We start from the raw sequence: 10,232 nt of genomic DNA on the forward strand, positions 1-10,232 counted from the left end.
GGCCCCGCCTCCTCCAGGCCACAGCCCCGCCCCCCGGCTGCGTCCCGCCAGAAGCCCCGCCCACCCGCCATGGCCCCGCCCCCGCCCACCTCCCTTCCCTCTCAGCCCCGAGCCAGGGGAAGGGGCGGCGCCCACCCTGGGGTCCCCGCCTCCACTGCTCCCGCAGGCTTCGGGATTCTCTCGTTTCGACGCGCCATCCTATCCCCCCTCTAGTCGCCCCCACCCCCTCATGGAGAACTGGAAGACAAGGCCACTTTACAGATGGGGAAACTGAGGCTTGCTCGGGGTCACACGGCTAAGAAATGGTGGAGCCTGACCCCAGCCTGCCTGTGGCCCTGGGCAGCCCTGGGCTCTCCGGAGCACTCCGTCTCCCTCCCCCAGCACGACAGGAACGCGCCTCGCTTCCTGGGTTTTCAGAGGACTTTCCCATCTGGCTTCTCATGCTGGCGGGGTGCCAGGCAAGTCAGGGCTCACGCCCCGATTTACGGAGGAACAACTGAGTCTGGACACTGTGCTGCCCGGGGTGGCCCAGAGCATGGGGAGCGGAGGGAATGCCCACCAGGGGACTCCCCTCCTGGGGTGGGAGACCCCTCAGAGGTCTGAGCAATCTGTTCTGGTTCCTGGTGTTCCACTTTGAGCATCTGTGACCCAAGTCATTCCGGAAAAGTACCTCTTGTGGGGCCCTCAGTTACCCCAGGGCCGGCCCCCTCCACACTTCTTATGGAACCCTATCTGTGGCCACATGGACAGAAACGCTGACACCAGAAATGTGACCAACCCCACCTGCCTGGCCACCTGGCCCCAGGGATTGTCGAGCCAAGCCGAGGCCCTCAGGAAGGAGGGAAGGTGTCTTCCCGAAAACAGCTCCTGGCAGGGAGACAGGGCAGCTTCTTTGCGCCCACTTGGAGGAGCAGAAACTGAGATCTTCCAGCTCAGAGCCAGCACGTGGCATTCCGGCTCTTTCCTGTGGCTGGGTCCTGAGGGGTGGTCACTTAGCTACCCAAGAGTGAGTGAGGCCTGTGTGTAGGTGGTGACCTCCCCATTGCAGGGGGTGTGCAAGCAGGTGCTACACAGGGATTCCCCGTGGCCACGGCTGCTGCCCTGATCTGCTGGGAGTTCCCAGGAAGAGGACAAAGGGTGATGTCATTCCAGTTCAGCCAGGTGGGTGGCTGGTCCCGGAACCAGGAACCAGCTGGGTTTTCTTGGCCCCCAGGGCAGCAGTTAGGAGAACTGGAAAAGCCGGTGAGGAAGGGAAAGGCCAAGAAGGGGGGGGACAGGGGACACAGGGGTGGACGAGGGTGCACAGGGCGGGGGACCCACCTGCCTGGGAAGGAAGACTGGGAGAGGCCGGAGCTCTGATTCTTAGGCGTTTAAGCTGAACTCTTGCCCCCAGTCACCACGTGGCCTCCTCTGGGGACAGTGACTCGGGAGGCAGCCTTGTGTGGTGGTGTCCCCAGCAGCACCTCACGCACAGCGTGTCCTTCCGTCAGCCCGGCTCCTGTGCAGGGCCCCCCAAGCTAGTACGCCCTCGGGGAGTCCACCCACTTCTCCCCACGGCCGCTCTCCCACCCAGGCCACGGTCATCTTGCCCTTGACCGCTGCGCCAGTCTCCCTAAGCTCCCCCCTGCCCTCCAGCCACCACGGTCCACCCCTCCCCAGCTGCAGAGGGCTATTTCTAGAAATAGAAATAGGTCCAGCCTTCGCTGTTTGGCCTCCCCAGCTCTCTGAATAAAGTCCGAGATCTCTTATCAGGCCTCCCAGCCCTTATTGCCCCCGCCGCACCCTGGCCTCACCCTCCCCACCCGCCCTGCCCTCTCTGGCCTCAGAGTCTCTGCCCGGCTGGTCCCCTGCACCAGGCACTCCCCATCCTCCACGACCCCAAACCAGCCCCGCCTGCAGACGGCCCACACCATCACTGATGGCGATTCTGTCCAGCCAGCTGCTCAGGCCAAAAGCCTCAGCTGTGTTCCTTGCCTCCTGTCCTCTCACTGCCCACATCCAGTCCCGCAGGAGACTGACCACTGCCACCACCTCCGTGGCCACCACTGCCTGGGGTGAGCCTGGATTTCCACGAGAACCTGCTAACCACGCTCTGCTTCTGCCTTGCCACCCAGTCTGTTCTCAACACAAAATCTTTAACCACGGGAGTGAGGCCATGCCAGCCACTGTCCACACCCCTCCTCTGGCCCCCACCGCCTCCTTGAGGAAAGCACTGTCCTTATAATGGGCTGTCCAACCCTCCCCACACTCATACCTCTCCCACCTCCCTCCTATGACTGCCCCTTGGACATGCTTGTGTTCCTGCCTCAGGGCCTTTGCACTCACTGTTTTCTCTGCCTGGACCAAGTTTTCCGGCCTCCCTTCAGCTAGGTGGGGCCTCGTGACTGAGTTCTGGCTGATGGAGGTGATGTGTGCCCCTCCAGACTCTGCATCTTCCCTGGTCTGCTGGCTGGATGCAAAGGACCTACTAGATGCTGGGGCCACAGAGGGAGGAGCTGGGACACTGCGGGGTCAGGCAGAAGGCCACCGCTGACTGGGAACAGCTGTGCTGGCCTGTGGGAGTGGGAGAAACGAATGTGGGCTGGTTTCGGTTGCTGGAGTCTGTTACGCAGTCTCACCCTGACTGACACACACACACACAGATGCAAAACTGTGGGGGGACCCAGTGCCACTCGGTGGTAAAAGGGGGACCCCTGTCTTGGTGCAGAAGGCCGGAGATGGCGTCCCTGGACGGGGCACGTGAGCACTGACACCCGAAGGGAGACTGGGATGAACTGGGCCGCGGAAAGGGAAGGGTCTGCCAGCAGAGGGCGAGGCGCATGCAGAGGCCCCGCAGCCCAGTGGAAGGTGGCACAGCCAGGACTGGGGGCAGATCAGGGGCCACAGAGGGTGGGAGGAGGGGCACCCCCAGGCCGCTGCCCCAGCCCCTTCTCTCAGTTCTCAGGCCCGTTTTTTCTTTTAACCCTTACAGCCGCCCGTCCAAAGTGGGTCAACCCCATCTGTTTTGCAGCCCAAGAAACTGAGCTTCTGAGAGACAGGGTCCGCCTGACCAGCCCGGAAGGACTGGGAGCGAGGAGGCCTGGCCTGACACGGGGGCCCGAGGAGCTGGGGTCAGCTCAGCCAGGTGTCCCGCTGAGTGGCCGCCGGGGCTGGGGCAGGACTTCCAGGCCGGACGGCCCCAATTTCCCCACCTGGTGCTTCCAGCATGTGCCTGACCCTCTCGGCGACAAGGAGGGAGGAAGGGGAGGCCTCAGCCCATCGGGCGGGCAGGGCCAGTGCTGGGGACCAGAGAGGGGCAGGGCCAGAGCTGTCACCAGCTTCCCCCCAGAATGCGGCTCCAGCTTGTACATCCGCGTGGCTCCTGGAGGATGCGGTGGCTACGGGGCCCCTGAGGAGGGGTCTCAGTGTGGGGGGACCCAGTGGGGATCTTGGAGTGGTTGGCTGGGGTCTGCAGACCCTTTGACCGGCCCCTTGTGCCCGGGCGTTTAGGGACGACGGTGCCAGGGCTGACCTGTGGACAGGCGGCTCCCTGCCCGACCCATGGTAGCAGGAGACGGACACTTGGGGGAGGTGGGCAGAGCCCCCGAGTGGACGCCAGCCCCCCACCGCCTGCACAGGAAGGATGGGTGGGGGGTCACGCTGGCTTCACAGCACAACGTCCAAGGGCTGCCCCCCTGCCCCGATTCCCAAGGCCACAGTCAGGTCAGCCAGTGGCTCCCTCAGGTGGCCTGGGAGCCCAATGCCACCCCTTCAGCCCCTGGCAGGAGAGGGAGCTGGAAGCCGTGACACCCCATTTTAAGGGGCCACCCATTAATTAATTAGGCTCATGAATAATGCATGCCCCCTCGGTGTATTAATAGCATATTTATATGGTGTGCTATGGATAGTATATGTCCTCATCTGAACACCTCACAAATAATTCACGACCCGCTCCTCTCCCGGGCTCCGGGAGAGCGTGGCCGGGGCTTCGGCTGGGGCTCGTGGGTTGCTTCCAACAGCCAAATTTTACATTTCATTATAAATGGCTTTGCTGGGCACGTCGGTAACTTTTACATTTCCATCCACTTTATTATTAATGGCTTTCCTGAACTGTAACAGCCCAACGTCGCACACAATGCGTTATAAATATTTGATCCGGCATCTATAGTCTGCCATTTATCATTTATAACGGGTTACAAAAACATTATAAAACATTTACCGCACATTTATAGATCATTTTCAGCTACCACGACGATGTGTTATAAATACATTATTAATCCTCCTCACGCCATTTATAGAAACCCCTTGTAATAGGGCTCGGTCCTCCCGGCTCCTAGTAAACAGAGCATGCCAGGGCTGGCGGGGGTGGCCAGGCAGCAGGACCAGGGCGGACGAAAGCCCGGGCCTGCCCCTGATTGCTGTGTATCCTTGGCCAGATCATAGCACCTCTCTGTTCACAAACAGTTCAGAGTGACAGATGCCCTCTGTTGAGCCCTTTCTGTGCGTGAGGCGCGGCTTGCAGCCACCCTGGGACTCGGGCGTCACTTTCGTGCCCATTTTACAGACATGGAAACAGGCTGGGAAAGGGCACGATTTGTACAAGGCCATAGCCAGAGTGCTGAGCAGGACTGGAGCCCCGGGGGGTCTGTCTGTGCCTCTGTCACCTGTCCCAGGGCTGGGGGTGAGAGGTCAGACAAGGCTGCCCCAGCCTTTAGAGGAGCGGTGCTGGAGGACTCCGGGGGTTGGAACTGAGACAATTCAGGGTGAGAGGACCCCGGGGGTGTGGGGGACCCTGGGGCGAGGAGGATGGGGTGGTCCGGGGGGCAGCGCCCCGGCTCTGGCAGCCACGTGCTTTGCCGTCCCAGTGGCTGTCCCGGCTGGAATGCTATCTGTGGGCTCCTGGGGTGCTGTCTGCAATGCTGACCAGGGATGACAGGGCCTGAGGGTCTCTAGGACCCGGCAGCCCCTTCACAGCCCCCCAAATCCAACTCTGTGTCCTCAGGGGCCCCCAGGAGGCCGAGGACAGCAGTAGCTGCCCAGACGTGTGCAGAGGGGGTAGCGGTCAGCCGCTGCTCCCTCCATCACGGGCTGAGTGGGGCCCTGTGCTCTGCGTGCGGGTGGGTGGGTAGGCACCACACATTACTGGGGGGCGTGGCTCCCCCCGTCTTCCTCCTGGGGCCTGCTCTCCCTACCTGGAGCAGCTGGGACCACAACACCCCCTGGACAAAGGCCCACTGAGCCCGTCTGTGCCGGGCCGGCCCCTTGCTTCCCTTGAGCCCTGCAGTCTCCTCCAGGCCAGACTCTAAACCAGGAGGGTGTGGGCGGGAAACCAGGGCTGGGGGCTCACCACCCACACAGGACGGCACGTGAGGGCCCTGGGCCTCCAAAGGCAGGTTGACGAGGACAGTCCTCACGGGAGAACTCCTCTTCCTCCTTCAGGACCCACTCGACCTTCCGCCTTCTCTGAACAGGCCTTCCTGACTCCCCAGGTGCAGGCCTTGTGGGATCCGACCTCCCGTGCCCTGGGGCCTGGACCGTGAGAACTGGACTTCCAGCTCGGCCTGCCTGGCCCCCCCGGAGCATCCCCATTAGGTCACTTCTCCAAGGAGGGGAGGGGTGGCAGCCCCTGGGGGAGGCCTCAAGTCACAGCTTCCCCTGCCAAGACACCTGAAATGACCCACCCCCGCCTGGCCTGGCTGAACTGGGTCAGAGCTTTCAGTTGCTTTGAGGAAGGAGACGGGGGAGGGGGAGGGTCCTGGCCCAGGACCCCTGAGCAGCCCCGCCCTGCGTGGCCCTGGGCATCTGTCCAGCCCTCGCAGATGAAGGTGGAGGAATGTGCTCTGGGGAGCCCTCGTGGGGAGAGACGCAGGGCCCCAGGGCCCCAGGCTGCCCTCTGCCCGGCCCCGCTGGCTGGCTGGCCTGTTGGAAGGTCAGGGCCCACCCCTCCCCAGAACTGAGAAGGAAACCAGGAGGTGTTAGGAGGCCTCGAGGAAGCAGGTGAGCTCATCACCAGGGCAACGCCTCGCCTGGCCCCACCCTCCGCACCTGCAGAAGGCCCGGGGCCTGGCTGCCCTTCCCACCTGCCTGGACTCTGCTCCACGCCCTCCCCTACGGCACCCCTCTCTCCAGGGTCCAGGAGACTGCAGGGCCCGGGGCCGTACTCCCAGAGCAGATGAGCAGGGACCGGTCCTTGCGGTCCTGTTGAGTGTCCCCTCCCTGCAGCCAGTCCTCAAGTCCCCTTGGCCCGGCGGCTCTGTGGGGGGCGGCCGTGGGGGAGGAGCTTGGGGGATCAGGGGGATCCCGGCTGGACTGTGGTGGCCGCTGGTCCTCCCCCACGCTGTCCACCGTCACTGGGGCCACGCTGTCACCTGCCCTGCACATCTTTGCTCTCGGCTCCTCCCTGCCATGCGCCCCACCCCCTCACAGATTCCAAATCTCCAGTCCCCCGTCTGTGTGCCGGGACTCAGCCAAATCTTCCGAGTCTTTGGCCGCAGGGCCCCCTGGGAGACAGCGCAGCAGATCCAGGCCGAAGTCCCAGCTTGGCCACGCAACGGGCGCCAGACCCCACGCCACATCTGTGGCTGGTGCCATCCCCCACGGGCCGGGTGTATGTGAGCATCGTCACTGCCTGCCCCAAGGGCACCCCAACCAGGAGGCACCAAGGGCCTGGCCAGGCATGCCCAGAGCGCCACCCACCGCTCGGCAGACGCAGCCCGGCCACCTACCCGCCCAGCCAGGCAGCGCACGTGGGACGCCTTGGCCCAGTCCCCTTTCCTGGTCTGCGAAGTGAGTGCAGCCGCTCCTAATGAGAGGGACACAGGCCCAGAGAGGGGAGCTTGGCTGCCCGAGGTCACCCCCAGGCCTGGAGCCCAAACGGGCTTCCACCCCAACCTCCCCCATACTCAAGGATCTCCTTCCCAAACACGGGCCATGACCCGGTCATCCTCCCGCGACTTGGCCTCTGAGCCCACCGTGGGAGCCCCCGTGAGCCTGGCTCTGAGGGCTGAATGAGAGGCTTTGTTATGGTGCCCCCTGCCCCCCGGCTCCACCCCATGTCCGGAGCTTTGGGCTCTTGGAGACTGGGCCTCATTCCCTCCCTCACCTTCTCAGCACACCCCAGGCCGGGCAGACCCTGGCTAGGATGATGACTCCGACCACACAGCCAGACCCCCGCCTCCCAGACTGGCATGGAGTGACAAGCAGCGAGCACACGCAGAGCCCTGTGGGGAGAAGGCACCTGACCATGGGAGCAGGAAGCCTTCCTGGAGGAGGCACAGGAGCTGAGAGCTGAGGATGGAGTGGGAGCAGCAAAGCGGGCACGGAGAGGGAAGAGCAGCTCGTGCAAAGGCCCTGTGGCAGAGGAATTGTGGAGAGCCTGGGCTTCAGAGGTGACCCTGCTGGGGCGCTGAGCTGGGGGTGAAAAGTGAGGATCTGGAAGGTTCTGGCTGGGCCGTGCCCCTGATATCTGCTTGGCCTCCCCCGTCTTGGCAGCCAAACCCCACGGTAGTCTGCAGGGGCAAAGGCCCCATGTTCAGGCCTGGGAGGCAGCGGCCACCTGGGGTCTGGTGCGGGGTGGAGTAGGACCCTCGCCAAGTCCTGCTGGCTCCTGCTCACACTGTGTCAGGCGGGTGCAGGTCAGGCACCCCCGCTATCTGTCCTCTGAGACCCGGTGAGATATGGGATGCTGGGGGGGGTGCTCCCGCAGCCCCTCTGTGCGCTCACCAGCCTCCACACAACCCACGCTCATCTGCGCTCCTCACCCACACCCCTGCCCGCATCTGCTGGGCCTCTGGGGGCCCTTCTCCCTGCACAGGCCACGAGGTCCTGGGCTGGGGCCTCCACCTCCCCACGCGAGGAGTAGCATGGTCAGTGCTCAGGGGCCCCCAGCCCAACTCTGCTGAGCACCAGCAAGTGGGTGGAGCCTCTGCTTCCCCATGCCTCAGTTTCCCCGTATGTAACCAAGGGCTGGCACACAGCCCCGCCAGCTGCCGTTCACAGGAAGTGACTGTCTCAGGAGCGCCTCCCAGTGGCGAGATGAGCAAGCGCAGCCCGCGCACCCACCTTGACCCCCTCGCGGAATGCGGCGCCCTGCTGGCCCGGCCCCTGAGGGTCACGCTGGCTGCCACCGCGTCCAATGCCCTCACTGTTGTAGCTACCGGCTGGCAAGCGTGGGCTTTGTGGGTGCTGCCTGCTCACCCTACGTGGGGCCGTCTGCCCAGTCCAGCCGCCTCCTGCCCACACGCATGCCGGGACGGCGCAGCCTGTCACCCCCAGGGGAAGGCCATGTCTCGGATGCGGGAACCCCCTTCCCACTACGCACCTGCCCACCTCCGCCCCTTCAACCTGCCGTGTTGGTGAAGATGGTGCTGACGCTGCTGTCCTGCCTCGAGGGAGGCCAGGCTGCATCTGGCCTCGGCCCTGGGGTGGAACCGGGCAGGAAGAGGGCCAATGGGTCCCCCGAGCCTAGCTCTGCCTCTGCACACCGGGGCCCCACACACCCTGCTGTCCGGGGGTGAAACGCTCCGCCCATCCTCCCTGACCCTGCGCTCCCACCCCTGACACAGGAATGCACCACCCACCTGCTGGTGGCTCTGGGGCCCTGGGGGAAGCAGGGGCACTCCAGGACACCAGAACACGCGAGTGTCCCAATGGCTGTCACCCGAGCCCAGGAGGGTGGTGCGTGGCATTGTGAAAATGACATGACGCAAAGAGGGCTTCCTGGATGCGGCAGCTCCTGGCAGCCAGGCCTCGGGCCCCACAGGGCAGGGTGGAGGGGTGCCGTGCACTGGCGCCCAGGGTGCAGCAGGACGGCCCTGGAGCCCACCTTTCTCTGACCCTCAGGACTGCAGTGAGGTCAGGGCCGGGACACTAACCCCAGGAGGAGGCATCACACAATCCACATGCGTCCAAACTAGGCACCGGGAGCCACGCAGCGGGGTCTGAGAAACAAGCCCCAGGGGCTGGGGGTCCTCAGACTCCATGGAGAGGCAGCCCATGAGGGACACACAGAATTTGGACACCAAGCAGCCGTCGCATGGCAGTGGCATGGAGGCCTATGTGCCAGGAGCTCAGGGGACCAGGGAGGCTGGGCGGTGGGAGCAGGAAGGCCCTGGGGGAAGGGAGGGACAGAGCATCAGCCTGCTCCAGCCCCACGGTCAGGTGCGGCCGCGGCCGGGGCACGGGGACCAGCTCACACCACCAGGTCCTCGGGGCAAGAGGCAGGACAGGGAGCACAGGGCGGCACCTGTTGGCATGGAGGCTCTCTCACCCTTGTTGAGGACTGGTCCAGCCTCGCAGCAGCCTGCCACCCACACCTGTAAGGCTCTGGGAAGGGCCAGGGTCTGATTCCAGCCACAGCACTCCTGGTGGCCCCAGCTGAGGAGGGGACCCTGCTGGGGGTACACCGGACCCAGGGGCCAGCACCCGAATCCTGAGATCACCCGCGGCAGGAGACCAGGGTGTCTGCAGAGTGCTGGGCCAACGGGGACAGTGGGAGGAAAAACGGGAGACAGCTGCGGGTCGGAAAGACCCTCTGGCTGCTGTGACTGTGTGTTGGGGATACGGCCATGCCCCAAAGGTGAAGACAGAGGCCTGGAGAACCCAGTGCAGTGGAGGACCCCGGCCCTCACTAGAAGCTGACTTCCTGGGCACCCCCTGCCCCTCTTGGTGCCCCCACACCAGCACCTGCGGCCTCGCTGGGGGACACTCACTGCCCCCAAGCTCCTTCAGGCATGCTCCCCTTGCCGGGCCCTCACCCCACAGCGAGCAGTCCAAGGCGGGCCCAGGGGCACTGGCTTCCTGGAGTGACACCCACAGCTGAGGGTCTCAGGGCCCTCTAGTCCCTTTTGGGGTGGCAGAGGGACTGGCCTGCCCGAGCCCTGAAGGGCCGCTGCTCCACAGGCTGACCCCCCCCTCCACAGGTCCTGCTCCCTTGTGCAGCCTGAGGCCTCGTGGCTCCTACTCAACAGAGGCCGAGCCCATGGGGAGAGAACTTGGGGGCAGGGACGGCCCAGGGACTGTGGCGTCTCTCCTCATTCTGCCAGAGAGGGAGGAATGGGAGGAGGAGCGGAGACTGTGCGCAGGCAGGGCCCCCCTCCAGACGGACAGGCCCATGTCACCTCCACAGGCCTACTCAGGAGGAGGCTGGCCCATGGGCGAGAGGCAGGCGTGCCAGGCCCGGCAGCCGGGGCTCCCGACGCCCACGTCTTGCTCAACTCCCGGCGTCTGGGGGCGAACCACACCACAGCCGACAC

Source organism: Equus quagga, chromosome 7 (assembly GCF_021613505.1).
Source record: "Equus quagga isolate Etosha38 chromosome 7, UCLA_HA_Equagga_1.0, whole genome shotgun sequence".
Classification (NCBI taxonomy): Eukaryota; Metazoa; Chordata; class Mammalia; order Perissodactyla; family Equidae; genus Equus; species Equus quagga.